We start from the raw sequence: 19,602 nt of genomic DNA, 5'->3' as shown, positions 1-19,602 counted from the left end.
CACACACACACACACACACACAAACACACACACACACACACACACACACACAGACACACAGACACACACACACACAAAGACACAGACACACACACACAGACACACACACACACACACACAGACACAGACACACACACACAGACACACGCACACACGCACAGTAGGTCCTAGCTGATAAGACATCTCCATTGTTCAACTAGCACCACCAAAACACAGGCAAGAAATTCCAACTGTTTTTTATAATGATTATGTTGGCTGGCGGGCGGGCTGGCTATTAATAGTTCACAAAAGGTTCTTTGCATAATTTAAATACATTTTGAGTTTCTGCTTCCTCATAAATGACAGAACAAGGAACTACATTCATGTTGCAGGGAGCACTCCTGTAAGATATCTATTTAGATTAAAGCAGGTTCTACAGAATACACAGGCTTCCTAATTACACACAGGCACAGGCAGAGGCACGTGATACCTAGAACTATAGGTATCTTCTCCTTGCTGAAGTATTTTTTACCTTTATAAGTATGATAAAGGTAAAACACTTTTTTTCTTCATGATCCTTTGCTCTCAATATTTTTCCCTTGCCTTATGTCAAATATGTCTGAATTTCCCCTTGGGGATCAATAAAGTATCTATCTATCTATCTATCTATCTATCTAAAACTGTATATTTTACAGGCAAAGGAGTGCACATAAAAGTTCTCAATGAAAGAGAGCTGATGGGAAATTACACAGATCAAAGAAATATTTTAATAGGACGCCATTCATGCTGTCATTATAGCATTCTGAAAATTTGCCAACAGAGGGAGAACTAACACCAGCGATTAAAAATGTTTACAATCTGAAACATTGGACAATACTGCAGCTCTTGAATATCAAATGTAGCATTTACCCTTACATAGAGTATATCAATTCTTGATTTTTTTTTTATTGTCTGCATTTATTTTTCCTTCCAGTTTCCCCCCTGTCTTAATCAATGGGGTAGATGTGGAGATAGTACATTCTTATAATTACCTTGGATCACTTAGATGATAGACTGAAGGGGTCTAAGAACACTGTTGCTCTTTACAAGAAAGGACAAAGTCGGTTTTACTTCCCACAGTGAAATCTTTCAATGTAACAAGATGCTGCAGATGGTTAATGCAGTGGTGTGTTAGCAAGCTTCTTTTGTTCAGTGTACCTGACAAACATCATCAGTTGACTCTTGATTTGGTCAGAATGCCTCATTATGATTGACATGATTAAACATATTGAGATGTAAATATTGAATTGCAGATATATTCCCAGATGCAGAATCATCACATATTCCCAAACCAAATACACCCTTCAGAAATGGCATTATAGTGGTTGTAGGTTGTAACTACAGTAGCCTACCGAAAATGTGGTACTACTATATAAGCTAAATTGGTTGTGGGAACGTTTTCCAAATGCTGAATGTTTCATAGAATCATAAAAATAAATAATTTTAAAACCATTGCTAAAGGAAAGACAGACTTCATTGATGAGTTCAATGGGTTTATTATCACAGATCCAGTATTAAATTGAAAGATCCTGCGTAATCATGTTAAACTGCTCATTAAATAATATCTTGTAAAGGGTGCATCGCAATAGAAAATTCAACCAAGCAGTGGTATGGTTTTTTAAACAGTACATCAATCCATCTATCAAATTATATCCTCCAAATTGATGCTACCTGGCTGAAGCTTATTCTCCAACTGCTGATCCTGTGATCTTTTCTTTTCCATTTGCTTTTTTAATCCTCTCATTACAAGATTTGGTTATGATGATATTTTCAACATCCTGCTTTTTTGCCTCCTGGAAGGAACCGAGATTCTGACGCAGTTCTTTCATGTTAATATGTTAATATGAGTAAGAAGAAAATACCTTACACTCTTTTTTTCTCAAAAAGTGCTACTTTATGAAATAGTTGCACCTGCAGTGAAACTAGAGTAGGTATGCAGTCTATGTTTGTCTATGATTTTTTCAATGTAAATATAGTCTGGCAGCCATGGGGTCAGACCTGGTTTGTCGGTTCAAGTTTTTTTTCTTTTGCTGAATCTCGTAGACTACAGTTGGTGTAGCTCTTGAAGATTTAGGAGGGTATATTTTTTATTTTGTTTCTGTCATGTGATGTGTTTGGCGGTTAGCATTATCATCAAGAGGTGTGCTACAGTATCTTGTACATGCGGATTGCTCTGCATTGAGGTGATACTTCAGACTTGACAAACTCCTAAGGTAGGCAACAGAAATTCCTTACTGCAGAAATAGTATAGAATAATATCCTGTCATGAGTGGTCTGGGCAGGCTTGGAATTTCACCATTCTGGGGGCAAGGCTACTTGGCCTTCAGTTGGGCATATTTGGTGGGGGGCACAAAGGCCACATGTCAGGGCCAAAGTTAACTATACAGTAGTAGGCTATAAAAATGATCAAAGTTGTATTTAGCCTATTCACTGCAGTAGACCTGCATCACTGTATGAAACAATACAAAAACATGAAACATGACATATTACATATAACTGTAAATCATCTGATCATCTAATAAAAACAGATATCTAGGCTATATATAAAATTTATTTTATATTTGGCCTGCTATGAAATCATGTATTGAACAATTTAAATGTAGCACAGCTCAGATTTAAGAAACTCAAATAGCCTAGATGCATGCTTAGCATTTTGTGATCATTAAGGCTACTTTCACAAACTCTTAGTCAGCTGTCCTCTGATTTACCAATATCTAGGCGATATTTGTAACATTTATTTTGTATTTTGCTTTACACCTTTGTGTTCGGTAAGATCTGCTATTTATTCTGATATGTGGTTTGTCATGTGTTAAAAGAAGGTTCGTGAAGTATTCCACCGAGATGAATGGGTAGGGAGATCATGGACGCAAAACCTTCAGTAGAATGTATGATTAAATTGAATTATATTATTTACTTTTCTCGCGAACCGTTCAACACAGCAATTATCGGCTAACATCGATTAAAAGCTGAGAAAAGCTCTTTCATGTGATACTTGTGATGTCTGTGTGATGAATAGGCTACTTCGCGAGTAGTTCATCTGAGAAGAATGGGTGAATTTGGACGCACTTTCTTGCGCTGTCACTTTCTCCACTGCGTAAAAGACTAAATTAATTTGCGCTGTGAATGCTAAGATTATTTTGACAGGCCACAGGCTAAATAAAAATCGCTATTAGTAGGACACAACGCAGAATATTGAAAGAAGGTGGCACCAAGGCCACCGTGGCCTGTAAACCTATGATTTTCAAAGGGGCTTCACGGCCAACACGACGTGGCCGCCGTGAAAATGGGTGTTTTTTTTGTTTTAAACGTGTGTTTCATTCACAGGACCAAGCAGTGCTTTCTCGTCTGCCTCCTTCAGTCATTGTAGCCAGACTGCACTGTGTCAAATGTCACTATGAAATGTGATTAGCGTTATCAGCGTTCATTTTGAACCCGTTATTCTTTCTGTAATGAATCAAAATTAACGTGTTATTTTTGAAAGCCCTACTTTTTAAGGTATGTTGAAATAAAGAAATCTGCTTCTGGACATGGGGTTTTCCAGGTTTGATACTGCCACACAAAGAATAAATGTGTGTATTTATTATGTGTTATACCAAACATCCCCAATGTTTGATGGGTATGTTTGGTATGAATGGGTGTTTAGTGGTTTGGGTGTTTAAACAAAAATATATGCTCCCAAGTTATAATTTATTTACCGTGACGTTTTGGGCCAACTCAAGCCCTTGGCCGAAACGTCACGGTAAATAAATTATAACTTGGGAGCATATACTGGTGTTGCGGACTTTTTTTCCCACTCTCTCATCGTAAGTGTTTTGTCCAGCACCCAGGATTAGATTGGGATGTGCGTGCGTTTTTTCCTCTTTATACTGTAAACAAAAATATATAACATTATATAACAGTTTGTTTGTTTAGGTGTTTGATTGATTGTTCAGTGTTTATGGTTGCTTAACAGAAACTCATTCATTTTCAAAAACATGGTACTTGAACTTGTATTGTATCTGATCTAACTCTTAATTTAGATATAGTTGGATTTGTTACACAGGCAAAGATTACATTCAATACCATTTAGAAGTAAAACTATGTATAAAGGCAACATGAAATCATGCCTTGTTATGCAACCCTTGTCCTGATTAAGATTTTGAGTAGTTTTTCAAATTAATATTGTTCATATGTCATGTTTTGTCCCTAATCCCAAGGATCACTGACCTACAGACATGGATCTATTCAAAAATGATAAGTAACCTTTGCCACCTTGAGTGGTACTGACATCTGGTCTTGCCCATGGACTACTTGCTAGCCACTGTTGTTTTCGAATAGATGGTGGTGATAATTAAACATGAATGAGGCCACATTTATGAATGGGAAATGTTACAAAGTGGACCTTTAAAACCATCGCTAAAGAAGAGACATACTTAATTGAGTTCAATTGCTTTTTTTTTATTACATTTGAAAAATCCTGCATAATCATGCTCATTATTTTTTTAACAGTATGTCAATCAATCTATCAAATTATGTTGGATTGGCTGATCCTCCCAGCAGGAAATTCTCAACTCATTCACCAATCCATATAGACGACATACTGTACATTTGTGACCACCAGTGATATGGCACCTAAATGGCTTGTTTGGAAAAATGTGGGCAGAAGTGTGCACATGTTAGACACCAATTTTAATGATGGTGGAAGCTAACTGGCCGAGGCTAACCCCTATCCCCCCTACACCCTCAGTTTGCATTACTCTGGCTCTTCTTTTTCTTTCTCCTCTTTTTCTTTCTCCTCTTTTTCTTTCTCCTCTTTTTCTTTCCTTTTTCTTTTTTCTTTACGCTCATTCTTACACTTGACTTGGATGGCGTCTTTAACACATTGGTCTGTTGCATCCGTAAACAGCTTTTTAACTTCTCCTGTAACAGAAATAGACATTAATTAACAGAGATAAGGCCACACAACTTCTTCACTGTATAACATTCCTTCTGTTTTGAAAGCATCAAACTTTTGGGGAAATACTTTTATGAACCAATAACATTTTGAGTAGCTAAGCAACGAGTAGTAGTATGGAATTTGTATAATTTGTATGATCTGTGTCCCATGGCTATGTGATCCTGCTGTTATAAAAATCACAGAAGATAATAAACCAACATGAAACTCAGTTAGACTACAGTACGTACTTATTATAGCTTCCAATTTGTTTTCATCCAGAGGTGTTCCTTGTCTATGTCCGCGTCCAGGCACGCAGGAGTCAGCAAGGAGGTCATTTCCAAACACCACTTTTGCTAATTTCACAGAATAAATGGATATAGTATCCCACCTTGCTTCCTGCCAGGCCATCATTGAGACTGGCTCTGAATTGCCGACATAGTACTGCTGTATAGAGAGAGAGAGAGAGAGAGAGCGAGAGAGAGATCAGTATGCCAGATCATTTTAAATAAAAAGGCTAGTTCTCAGGATTATTCTCATCAACTTTGTTATAAGCATGGAAGATGGTCGGCCACAACCTTAGCTAAAGATTAAAAGATAGCATACTTGCCTCTGCTGCCTCTGTCGCCTCTCTCTCTGTCTTTATTTCAGGTAGACTCCGTTCCAGTTCTTTCATGTTGTCCAGAGCCGCCATTGCTGTCAATATGCTAATTTGAGTAAAAAGAAAATACCTTGGACTTTTTTTTCTCATTCATACTACGTGGTACTTTATAAAATAGTTGCACCTGCATGCAGTATAACTAGTCTACAGTAGGTATGCAGTCTCTTCTCTATCATTTTGTCAATGTATATATATATATATATATATATATATATATATATATATATATATATATATATATACCATCGTTGACCAAAAATTCAGGAAGTAGATGATGAAAAAAAAAACTTTTCTCTCTCAAATGAATTAATTAATTTTCTAATTTCAGATAACGCTTAGGGTTTTTTTTTTCTTCATATCAATTCAACGCAAAAATATTGGCTTCGACACCATACTACAGTGTAAATATGTGGACACATTTGTATGTTCAAATAGTCTCCCATGTCCTTTGACTTTAACAGAAAACACATAGCCTGGCATCTTATTCCGTGAGATATGCCTTTTCAAGTATAGATTGACATGGCATAGAAAACTGCACCAAATGCCAGTATTTTATGTGCACCACATTGTTAAAGGAAAATTCTGGTTTTTAGCACTTTGAGTCCCTTTTCTGGTTTGTTTTGGATGAACTAGAGTGGTGGACACCGAAATTTTGACGATTGGTCCTGTCTCGACTTTTGTGACTCGTTTTGAATCGCCTTTGACTGCTCAGGGCATGGACGGATCAGATTCATAGCCTACATCCTGTATTGAGGCAATGATTCCATGCAAAGGCTTGGGCTTCAGGGCCCCCTGACCCTTTGGGCCCCTGGGCCCAGGGATGGATTACTGCACGGGCCTACCGGGCCCAAGGGGTCAGGGGGCCCTGAAGCCCAAGCCTTTGCATGGAATCATTGCCTCAATATCAACAAATCAGGATGTAGGCTATGAATCTGATTGAATTTAGTATTGGCCATCCCCAAAATGCACCAGAATACAGGAAATCACATCAAACAAATGAAAACATTTCTGGGGGAGGACCCCCAACCCCCTCCCACATATGCGACAATTAGTGGGTGGCCCTTAATACATCTGGGCCCAGGGGCCCGAAAGATCATAATCCGTCCATGCCCTGAGCAGTCAAAGGCGATTCAAAACGAGTCAGAAAAGTCGTGACAGGACCAGTCATCAAAATTGGGTGGCTGCCAACAGGCATGTAGGCTACTCAAACATGTCCTAAAACAACCCTAAACGTTTGTTTTTAAAACTGTGCAACTCACCGAGTGGTTAGTGGTGTTCGTTGATTATTAAAAGCTAATATATCGGCGCGATGTATGATTTCCAGCCATCTTATTTGCTAGGCCTATTGTGGAACTATTTATTCAGACACCTCACAACTGCGTATTAAACTTCCGCTCAATATTTGAACCTGAAGCATAGACGGTGGCGCAGTAATATCAACGTGCAATGAGTATTCCAACAGAAATCAATGGGATTTTACAAAATGCCAAATAAAACACGACAGAAACTGTATTTCGCTATGCTACTTGTTTTGTAACATCAACGAACACCACTAACCAATCGGTGAGTTGGATTTTTACAGTGTATTCAGCTAGCGGTTGGTTAGGTGATGTTCGCAGTAAGTGACATAACATGTTTTAGCCTAAAAAACGTGTGGCATTGCTTAGAGCACATTTAATCACAGGGTATGTAATTAATTAATTTATTTTTTTAAGCGATTGACAGCCCTAGTTTCAACCAATAACCTATGAGATGCGAACGAAGTGACGTATCCCGTTGGACCAAACCATAAATAAACTTGTTTGAGACAAAAAATATTTCAGACAACATTTGGCCAAAACTGGTACTACAATCACTTTCAAAATACAGTAGAGCGGTGTACACCGCAGATGTGGTAACTAGAGCAGAGCTGGCAACCCAGATGCCGAAACACTACCGACTTTGTGATTACTAGATAGGTGGAGGGTGGCGGATCAGGCTAAAACACAAATATGTAAACATCAACATCAGTTGAGGGCTGCAACTTCACTTTTTTAAATGACGATATCCTGGCCGGACTACTGTTGTCAGTGATATAAGTATTTGAAATTAGTATGATTTCCTAATGTCTAGTGACAAATCAGGGCCATATTATGATTAATTGAATTACATTTCTTACATACGGTTCCTTTAAATATAGACTAGGTTTACATGTGCAGAGTTGATTTCAAATGTTTTAAGTTGCACCGGCTATGCAGATTCTGCTGTTTAGTTGGTCTAAACCAACACGCTAATGTGTGTGAACAGTGTCCACATTTCCAAATGAAGCTATTTAGAAAGTGTTTTATATTTTTTAAGACAGACGTTGCATCTTGCCGATCATCGTAGCTTTTGTTTCTGAACTGCCAGTTTAGGAGCACCTGTTGCCTAAAGTTATTCATTAGCGCTTCAGGTTAGGCCTACTATAATGTCTGAATATTTGCTTTACCTTTTGCCCATCTTATTGGTTCAAACTTCACCTGTTCTCCATCAAATAGACCGTTATAGGTTATGTCTAGTTTTTCATATGCAAAAATGCAACATCAGAGGTTTCGTCTAATGTCGCTCACGTTAACAACATTGGAAGAAGCTTCTAGGCTACATAGCTGCACTAATAGAGGTTTGTCAGTGTTTTTTGTCAAACATCCCTAGACATCTGCTCGTCCACTATTCCAGCTGATATTTCGGACGCACCTATGTGCGCTCTGGCATAGCGGAAGCTACTTTCGCTTTCTAAGAGAATGGAGTGAATGGCAGGAGAGGCAGGAGAACAGCAATGGTTAGTTTCAAAATAAAAGCGATAGTTCGTTTTTTGTACAACAAGACTATTTTTTTCCTTGGGAATCTACAATGATGTCATGTCCTCCTGGCCGTTTTGAATCGCTTTGCGAAACAAAACGACTCTGCACTGAGTGTGATTGTGAATTTAGCTCGGCTTAATAGTTTAATATTGTCTTGGAAAGTTATTGCTTGTTCACGAGTTATTTCATTTAGCAATATATTTTCCATGTGTCGATGATGGTTAGACATGACGTTCTCAGGGAGCGCAGACCTTTCCAAGACCAAATGTAGTTATTTGCAACAAATCTGAAAGTGGAGCTAGCAAAATATTTTGACTTGCTCAGTGATAGGTGTTTAATCTGTTTCTTTTCTGTGTAGCATATAGATCATAATTCTTGATAATTAGCGCGCAAACAAGCGAGACCTAGGCTTCTAGAGTAGACTGACATAACGCACCTATTGCTGAGACCCGCCCCTTTAGTTGGAATGTGATCATTGCAGCCTCATTAGACACGAGAGGAGCAGAAAGATACCAACATAACATTAGGAATAGATGTATTTCTTCACAAAAAAATGTAAAATAATAATAGATTGAAAAGAGGTATTTAATAAACCAGACATGCTAAAATAGAGACCAGAAAATGGATATCCACAGTCCCTTTCTATCAACACCAGTGATTTTTATATACAAGATTAGGCTTTAAAACAGATTGTCAACATTTATGTTGTTTGGTCTGTTTTTGGCTAGCCTGGGTGTTCCCATGCTGCAAGGCCGTAGTCATGATGTCAACATTGTGGGGGACCAAATCTGTGGTGGGGTCTAAGGGACCCCCAAACAGAATTTTAATACATTTCCTACCATGCAAAAATATTATTAAAAATCACAAACAAGTCGTTAGTTAGGTCAGTCAATTAGGTTATTCCAAACTTTTGACATAGGCATGGCATGGGTGGATTATGAACCCCTGGACACATATGCCATATGCCCCCCCCCCCCCCTCTGGTGAGTTTTGTGAAAAGAGAAGGGTGGAGAAGAAGCAACTTCACACAGAGGCTTGGGCTTCAGGGCCCCCTGAGCTCTTGGGCTCAGTAAGCCCATTCAGTAATCCATCCCTGGACCCGTGACTCCATTTGTGTTCAAAATGTATACTTTAAAAGAAATTACAAACTAGAGTATCTTATGATAACCTGTATATTACACAGAATGCGGTTCTTTGACTTATTACTTACACCTGAAGATTTTTTTAAACTAAGGCTTAGACTCATAGTTTTGGAGCCTAATAAGATTTTGTCTTTTAATTTAGATTTTATTATGCTGGCGGCTAATCACACAATTTTAACGTAGTTTGAAAGGGACAGGGTTCAGGAATAGGCTACTAAGACAGGCCCCTTTTCTGTCTGACTCACCTCATGTTACCACTGTATGCATTATAGACTGGCTTTTGACAGAAATTACGTTTTGTGCTAACATGTAGAAACACTAGGCCTACTACAGCGTTTAATTGGTGAATGGAGGTGCAAATTCCTTTCTTTGGTTATTGTCCGCGATTCACATTAACTGTAGGCTATCACGTATTGTAAACGTTTTTTCCAACTTGTGTGCCGTCGCCACAGTTGATCACGTTTTGCCTGCATGGATGCGCGATTGAGTGCGCATCTAAATAATATGCAATATGCAACAATCATTTCTAAGAGGCCTATAAACGGTAATTTCTGGCATTACTACTAGCATATGAATGCATTATTTATGTTGAAAGACGTGAAAGAAATGACACAGGCTTGCACAAATTCATCATTTAAAATAAACCGTTTCACTTTCGCTATCATTGCGAGAATAGGCTACAATATGGAAAATGTTCCCTTTCAGTCTGATCGGCTCCAAACATGTATGGGATTTCCTTAGCCTGTGCTACACCTTTCCAAGAAGTTTTGTGAAAATTGTACCGGTAGCTTTTGCGATATTGTTGACAGCCCTACCTCACCGCAGTAGGGTGCAGTAACTGGAAGCTTTTGATTGCGCACACCACTAACGAAAAACGGAAAATCACCAGGACAAACCACTCAGGGGTGTAGGCTACTCTGGAACCATAGGCCTAGGTCACTAATTTGTGCGTTATTTACGTTTGATTACATTTCAGATGCGTGTTGGTTTCTTGTAGGCCTAGTATAGCGCTTTATTCTTTCTTTATTTTTCTATGTCCGTATATTGGGGGGGACATTTTGGTCATATTTGAATATTGGGGGGGACACGTCCCCCTCAATGTCTATGGTGACTACGGCCCTGCCATGCTGCCTTGCGCGCGATTTGATTCACGCTGCTAAGGCAGCCTGGAAACTACCGCCCTAATTTTTGCCTCAGATAGGGAACCAATCACAGAACTGGGGGGAAAGCAAGACGATGATGAGCTATGCACAGACGCATTTGCTAGACATCCGTGGTACCCAATAAACGGATCTGGGCATTTTTTTCAAATACGAGAAAATGAACGTTTGGTTCCCAGACCACGTCTCATTGAGAAGTGGTGGCGCTAGCCAGGATAGTTTTTGGCTGCATAGGCTACATCAGCGTTTCTCAAACTGTGGGTCGCGACCCACTACTGGGTCGCGGAGACATGCCAGGTGGGGCGCGAACTGACGTGAAAAACAGGATTTTTTTATTTATTTTTTTATCTGTAGCCTGGGCCCAGGTAGCACCCGATGCGCAATGGACGCACTGTGTTATTGATAGGAAAGCACTCGTGTCAAGGTAGCTTAGTTAGTCCCGACCTACATGAGATTTTGAACGTTGTTGTGAGAGTGGTGAATTTCATTAAAACCCAGCCCTTAAAAGCGTGTCTATTCTCCGCACTTTGCGAAGAGATGGTAACTGACCAAAAGGCTGTACTGTTTCACAGCGAGGCAAGGTGGCTTTCCCGAGGTAAAGTGCTGTCGCGCGTGTTTAAGCTCTGAGTCGCCTCTTCTTGGAGGAAGAGCACATGTTTGAATCTGCAAGCACGTTCAATAATGAACATTTCTTGACGAAGCTGGCCTATCTTAGCGATATATTTGATATATCTTAGCGATACATTTGAGTTACAGTTTTTCTCAGTCGCTTTGGTGCTATTCTCACATCACTATTAACATTTGCACAGCAGTTAGTGCATTTCTCAAAACAATTAGTGCAAACTGCAAAACCTAGTGGATGACCTGCAAAAGCACGTCACTTGCTTAAAATGGATAGTCCATTCCTCAAAAGCAGGTATTCATGTCAATGAAACTGTCAGTGTCATCAAAATGAGAAGTCTTGACACCATCGTTTATGAACAAGATAGTCAAATGGCTTTGTCATGTTTTCATTATGACAGTTCTCTCAGTGTTTTCCAGTGCAAAAAAAAGGTCAGAACTCGGTGACACTACCTGGACATGCTCAAGACAGCACTATACAGTACTTGTACAGCCATTTGAAAACTACAGTAAAGTTACACATTGCTGTAGTTAGGGGAGTAAGTGAGTACAAGACACTGAATACGTACATTTTTACTGTATGCTCTTTGCAATTCTACAGTATTGTGATAGAATTTGATAACTAGTTCACCAATTTTGTATGTAATGACTCAAGCAATGAAATGAAGACTATTAGTTTTATTGGGAACGACTATTCAGTATCCATAAGTATAGTTCATTTTGACTGACATGACATAAGCAAATGATAATGTTAAAAAACAGCAGAGAATTGTATGAAAGCAACTGATACATGTCCAAAAGCATTTGCAATTTGTTCAGAGGAAGGAGAAATTGCTACTATGATGTGCACAAATGACTAAATGTTGTGGAGGTTGAACTAATAGTTATGAGAATTTTCATTCTGATCTGAAAAAAGCACCAAAGCGACTGAGAAAAACTGTAAATGTCCAGTTACAAGGCAAATACAAGCACCTACCTGTAGTAGTTGGGAATGTTTATCTCGGTTCTGTCACTAGGTGGCGGCATAGGGTTGTAAGTACCATGTAATAGGTAGCACTGGGTAGTATAGCGTGGTAGTAGGCCAGTGAAGGTTATGCTCATTGTACTGCAATTACTAATGTTCAGTAAAAGCCAACCTAAAGGTTATTCAGCTGTCCGTCCATTCTTGTATAGCAAAGAGGATATTACACTACCTCACCTAGCAAATAAGATTACTGCATTCACCAAAAAAACTTGAGGTATGGGACATGCGCCTCGATCGCGACAGTATTATGCCTTTGAGATTTCTGAGCGAAATCGCTGAAACGTCTGATTCGGGAGCCACTCTTGTGATCCCATGTATTAAACAGTAGGCCTACATCACATCCCTGCAAAGTTTATTTAAAAAATATTTCCCAACCAGCAGTGCTCAGTATGACTGGATTATGGATCCATTTAATGCAGCATGTTTTCATTGAATATATTGTAGGCCTACAATGCTGTAAAATGGCCTATGCTTCCTAATATGTTGCTGGAAAACAGAAATATGTGTGTTATTATGTATTTATTTATTATTATATCTGCAGCACCAGCTGATTTTAACTCTGTTGAAGAGGATATATTTAGAACTTATCATTAGAACTTGTCATTATTTCAATAAATTTGACAATGTTAAGCTTGACCTACCACTTTCTTAGAGCGATGAGGGACAGGTGGGGCTCGAGAATGCCCCCTTGATCAAAGTGGGGAATGAAAGAAAAAGTTTGAGAACCACTGATCTAGTTTGTTAACTACCACAGTCACGAGTTGGGTCGCGATAGTCTGTCATTTTTAAAAAGTGGGTCCCCAGAAAAAAAGTTTGAGAAACACTGGGCTACATGAAGGCCAAGGTGGGCAATGTGTTTTCCCTGGTTTGAGGTAATACTGACATTTCTTCAGGGATGGCAGGTCTGAAAATATCCGCCATCATTAAGTTATTCAATTAGGCTAAACATGGCTTTAACTCAAAACAGCTGGTAGGCCTACTGTTAGGACTAGCCTATGTCATTTTAAAATGTAAAAGTTTCAAATGCAGCCATATTTAAATTCTGCTTACTGCACGTTTATTATAATATAATATGATAATATTCAATATTCATTATTGCAGGTCTACCTATGTGCATGTAATGGAAATAGTTAAAATGTAAAATCTTTTTCAGCCCTTCTGAGTTTGCAGGTAGCCTATGATATCAATACTACTACTATAACTATAACAACCAAAGATCCTAGAACAGAGCAAGATAGATCACAGCTCTGTTCTAGAATCTTTGATAACCATAGTAGGACTGGTTGCAGGCTTCGCAACAATGGAATCAACGGTAAACGAGGTAACTGTCCATGCTATCGCAGTGGGCCAATGGAAGTTGTACAACATGCTGAACTTGAGCTTCTTTTTAAACGAAACCGCGTGTTTCCTTTGCTTAACAGTGGCAACCGGGTGATGAGCGGGATAACGGCCTTCAAGGTGTGTCCAGTTATACGGAATTAATGGACTCGGGCGGAGGCAACTCCGCTGCGCGTCGGGGAGTTTTTTTGCCACTCGTCCTCGTCCATTAATTCCGTATAACAGGACATCTAGGCGGCTTTTATCCCTTATATTATATTAGGATACATGAAGAACATAGATCAGTGGTTATAGACCCTTTCAACAATAAAAACAAAAACAATGCTTGAACGTTCTATTTGGTTCCCAATCTACTTCCGCTTCATTAAGATAACATGGAATGTTAAAACGGAAGACTTATCTACTTAGTAACGGTCTATCGTTCTAAAGGGCAATTTGAATGTAACGGAGACGAAAACAAAGATTCTAGAGCGCTATCAGGACAAATCAACAATCTTCACAATACAAACTAATCTACAATTTTAGTTCGATCACGTTTAATAGCATTGGAAAAGTTTCTGAATCAACCTACCTTAATGTAAACTTACCGTAATGTAATAATTTATGTCGAAGTCTTTGCTTAAGTAGACTACCTTTCAGCTATCCATGGGATGGCTTTTAAATCCTGCTGGGACAAAAAAACGTCTCTTTCCACGCCCCTGTTGTCCTTTTTTCGTTCATAACAGAAAATTGCAGGGCCGTAGTCACCATAGACATTGAGGGGGACGTGTCCCCCCCAATATTCAAATATGACCAAAATGTCCCCCCCCCCCATATTCGGACATAGAAAAATAAAGAAAGAATAAAGCGCTATACTAGGCCTACAGGAAACCAACACGTATCTGAAATGTAATCAAACGTAAATAACGCACAAATTAGTGACCTATGGTTCCAGAGTAGCCTACACCCCTGAGTGGTTTGTCCTGGTGATTTTCCGTTTTTCGTTAGTGGCGTGCGCTATCAAAAGCTTCCATTTACTGCACCCTACTGCGGTGAGGTAGGGCTGTCAACAATATCGCAAAAGCTACCGGAACAATTTTCACAAAACTTCTTGGAAAGGTGTAGCACAGGCTAAGGAAATCCCATACATGTTTGGAGCCGATCAGACTGAAAGGGAACATTTTCCATATTGTAGCCTATTCTCGCAATGAAAGCGAAAGTGAAACGTTTCATTTTAAATGATGAATTTGTGCAAGCCTGTGTCATTTCTTTCACGTCTTTAATGCATTCATATGCTAGTAGTAATGCCAGAAATTACCGTGTATAGGCCTCTTAGAAATGATTGTTGCATCTTGCATATTATTTAAATGCGCACTCAATCGTGCATCCATGCAGGCCAAACGTGATAAAATGTGGCGACGTTTACAATACGTGATAGCCTAGTAGTTAATGTGAATCGCGGACAATAACCAAAGAAAGGAATTTGCACCTCCATTCACCAATTAAAGGCTGTAGTAGGCCTAGTGTTTCTACATGTTGGCACAAAACATAATTTCTGTCAGAAGCCAGTCTATAATGCATACAGGGGTAACATGAGGTGAGTCAGACAGAAGAGGGGCCTGTCTTAGTAGCCTATTCCTGAATCCTGTCCCTTTCAATCTACGTTAAAATTGTGTGATTAGCCGCCAGCATAATAAAATCTAAATTAAAAGACAAAATCTTATTAGGCTCCAAACCTATGAGTCTAAGCCTTAGTTTAAAAAAATCTTCAGGTGTAAGTAATAAGTCAAAGAACCACAAATATAGAGGTTATCAAAAGATACTCTAGTTTGTAATATCTTTTAAAGTATACATTTTGAACACAAATGGAGTCACGGGTCCAGGGATGGACCAGTGAAGTTGCTTCTTCTCCACCCTTCTCTTTTCACAAAACTCACCGGGGGAGGGGGGGGGCCTTCTGTTTGGGGGTCCCTTAGACCCCACACTGTAAAAAATAACATTACATCTTACTGCAGTAACACAAGTATACTTTACTTACTAAAGGCTGACCTAGTGTTCTTACTAGAGTAACATTAGTAATGTGCCGAACTTGCATCAATGGGGTCTAAAACTTGAGATACACGAGTAAGCTTCACAACTCAGACCTGAGTAAACTGGACTCACGCAGTGCACACGCGCACAGTCAGCAGAGGGAGCATTCTGGATTCCACAGCCAACGGTTGGCAGTGTTACGGTGTGGCTGACTTTTGGGATGGGAGTGTAACGCAGCTTCACCAGTGACTTGCTCTGTCCGGTAAGTTTACAGTATGTATTAATGTGTCAAATGTTTACAGTATAGGTTGAACTAACAGCATTTGTGCAAAACTGTACATTCGGTTTCATTAACAGCTGGGGTAATGTTAAGTTTAACTTGCTAAGTGGCCGATATGCGCTAGCTGCTAACAGTTTGCAGCTAACCTATAGCAGCTATGCGAGTTAACATTGCCTCAGACCATGCAGAGCAGAAAACAAATATTCTAGGTATTCAAGCCCTTTGATATTTTTTGTTATCGAAGTTATGAGGAAGTGGTGGCGCCTGGGGTCTAGAACTAGGCTGTATAAATTTGCCAATAGCAGTTGTCTTCATGACATCTTAATGAAGTTTAGTTCTAAAGTTTCTCATGAGAAACGCTTGCTAGCATGCTAAGTTGATTCAAAACGTGTAAAGATTAAACTGTGTATGGTTTACGTCGATATTCCTACTGTATTGATAAAACAATTAGGATAATTGGACTCATAACCTTACTGACTGAGAAAGCCATGGTCTTTTATCTAAAATCTTTCGTTGTGATTTAGCAAGAGGACTTAGGTTGCAGTGTGTGGAATTTAAACGAATGTGCCGTTATTGAGGTGCAAAATGGCGTCATATAATTCCAACGTATGATTGACATTTTAAATTCTATTGTGATAAATGTACTAGGCCTGAAGCAATAGAGAAAATTCAGTTGCCAAATCATAATATTTTTAGCTTAACAGTATTAATTAGGTCTCTGGAGAAATAATTTAAATGAACATTTAATGTGATAAACTTAATCAGCAGTTTTAGTTAAACATGGCCAATAGATGCATATTGATAATAATTTTGCCCTCTTTTTCTTTTTGCAGTTGGAAAACTGAAAATGCAGAGCAATGAACTGGACATGTAAGTTGTGCTTGTTTGGATGTGAAGTCAGAGGTCAGTTGCTCAAACACTACAGATTGAAACATGGAGGTTACACCAGAATATGACCGAAAAAAACTGCAGAGGGTGGTGAAAACTGGCCAACGCATCACCGGTTCCTCACTCCCCTCCATCAAGGCCATCCAGGGCAAGTGATGCTTGCGTAAGGCGCGCAGCATCATCAAAGACTGTTCTCACCTCAACCACAGACTGTTCACCCCACTCCCCTCTGGGAGGCTTTACAGGTCTCTCTGCACCCGAACCAGCAGGTTCAGAGGAAGCTTCTTCCCTGCGGCTGTCACCCTACTGAACTCTAGCTCTGCATCCCGGTGACAACCAACCAAGCCCCCGCCCGATGCCTCCTTGCCTGTGCCTGTTGAGGTGTCCACCATGACCATGGAAACCTTGACGGGGGACACCCACCCCCGCGGACAATTGCACTACTCTATCCCACCCATAGTGTTCTATTTATTTACAAATGTACATACTGTACATACACTTATACATGGCATTTTCTACTGCTCTTCATACTATTCATCCTGCACATACACATATTTTTACTACTGTTATAATGCTACTGTTTCTGCACTACAGTACTGTTACCACACTGCACATAGCTGTATACTGTACATATATGTCTATATGGTTCATACCGAATATCCATATTTATTCTGCTAATACACTGCACATATTTATACCTAATTTATATTACTCTAAACCACCTTCTGTAAAGCAACTGTATACTACTGTTTACACCGCATATTTCTTATCCTGTCTATGCACCACCTGTCTTTGTATATCACATTGCATTTTTCTGCTTTTTTTGCACTTCTAGTTAGACGCAAACTGCATTTTGTTGTCTTTGTACTTGTACTCTGCAAAATGACAATAAAGTTATATAATCTAATAGTGCCAACTATTTGTGTACATTCTGCAAGTAAACTTTACTATCCAACATAAAGTACCCTTTACAACTCAAAGTAAGGGTAACTCATTTAACAGTAGTAAATACAACTTTGTTTTTAAGTAAGCTTTACTCGAGGGCATGAAGTAAACTTTACTAGTTGGAAGTAAGTAACCAGAACTTTAAAGTCTTAAGTAAGGATAACTTCTTCTAAGTAAGCATTACTTGTAGACATCAAGTAAACATAACTTGGAAGAGAAAAGTTTTGTTTACTTAACTTATTTAAGGCAACGAGTTTCCACCCTTTTTTCAAGTAACCATTACTTATTATTTTTTACAGTGCACCACAGATTTGGTCCCCCCCAATGTTGACATCATGACTACGGCCTTGGAAAATTGTCATTAAAAATGTTGTGCCACAGGCTAGTCGGCATCTGTTTCCAAGTAGGCTATGGAATTCATTTATCTTTGTATGGAACAGGGGCAATGTGTTTTAATATCGTGTCATATTTTAGAGAGACACAGAAAGGAGCGAGAAAAATGGTTGATTGTGCAATTGTAGAAAAAAAAAACAAATGCCTATGCACTTAATCATCCACCTTTTTTTATTATTAGATCAATTTAAGTTTACAAACAGTAGGCTATACAAAGAGTATACAATAAAGCATTGTTCAAACTACGCCAGGGGATGTACATTATTGTGTTTTGACAGCCTTCTTTTTATTACTGCTAGAAATTGTTGTTATATATTGTTTAACGTCTATACCAAATTCTGTAAAATTGTTTTTTTTATTCTGAAATTTAGACGTATGAATGTAGTATTTTGTCAATATTATTAATACATTAATCAAGTAGAAATGAGAGGCAATATTTCTACTTTCATAAAAACCAAACAAGACATTCTCCCATTTCAAACTAAAGTCTGAATGAATGGAATCAATGATAAGACGAGTAAGCTTACTCCACAAAAGTTTTGAATAAGGGCAAAGCCAAACAAAATGAATAATGTTTTCTCTTTCAACCCCACAAAAAGAACAGTTGACATTGATGTCTTTTTTTAAATTTCTGCAAATAAAAATTGGTAGGATAAAATCTATGTAGCATTTTGAAAGATATTTCTTTAACTTTGTTGGTCAAAAAGAATTTTTGTGGCAAAAGCCAAACTTTTTCCCAACAGATGAAATAATACCTGATGGTATTGCATCAAATACAATCCTTTCGGAGGAATGGGTATTCCATACATGTGTAAAAATTCTGAGTATGAATATAGTTGGCCATGCTGGTTAAACAACTGATAAATCAAAATAATATTATTATCAAACCATGTTTTAAAGAAAATAGATCTATTTTTGTAAAGGACATATCTATTATTCCATATATAGAATTTATGGAGGCTGAAGTTGTGCTTGTAAATTAAAGACCAAGCCAACAACATTTGCTTGTGGAAAGAAGCCCATTTAAGAGGTATATTTCATTAAATAAAATGTCTCTGGCCTCGCCGGCGCTCTCACTGGAACCGGCAGGAAGCGTGTCTCCCCTGGAGTTCTTAGTCGAGCCTGCCACTTATCAGCCAATCAAAAAAAGAAAGAGGCAACACAATAACCAATCAGAAAATAGCACTATTGTATCTGGGTAAGATCATAGAGTTTATTCTTAAAAAATGTCAACAGCGGCAGTATTTCTTGAGAAAGCTATAGGCTACTCCTTTGGAGTGAGCAGGAAGATTTTTTACACCTCCTTTATTGAAAGTATGCTGACCTTTTCATCTATATGCTGGTTTCACTCCTTCTCAATCAAAAATAAGAAACACCTCAGAGCATTGTGT

General features: G+C 38.7%; 1 long non-coding RNA gene across 1 annotated transcript; it reads right to left on the bottom strand.

The window, feature by feature from the left end:
• Window positions 1–4,439: 4,439 nt before the first annotated feature.
• Window positions 4,440–14,984, bottom strand: LOC143138454 (uncharacterized). The gene is made up of 4 exons (XR_012990221.1): window positions 14,283–14,984; window positions 5,541–5,637; window positions 5,182–5,377; window positions 4,440–4,917 (listed from the first exon to the last, which is right to left on the bottom strand). It is a non-coding gene; the product is annotated as an uncharacterized LOC143138454 (long non-coding RNA).
• Window positions 14,985–19,602: the final 4,618 nt, after the last annotated feature.

Source organism: Alosa pseudoharengus, unplaced genomic scaffold (genome assembly GCF_046254945.1).
Source record: "Alosa pseudoharengus isolate Yale_2024_CS ecotype anadromous, Long Island Sound unplaced genomic scaffold, YU_APseudo_1.1 YU_APseudo_1.1_scf_21, whole genome shotgun sequence".
Taxonomy (NCBI): domain Eukaryota; kingdom Metazoa; phylum Chordata; class Actinopteri; order Clupeiformes; family Clupeidae; genus Alosa; species Alosa pseudoharengus.
The sequence above is the reverse complement of the archived record's forward strand: the minus strand, read 5'-3'. Positions and strand labels throughout refer to the sequence as shown.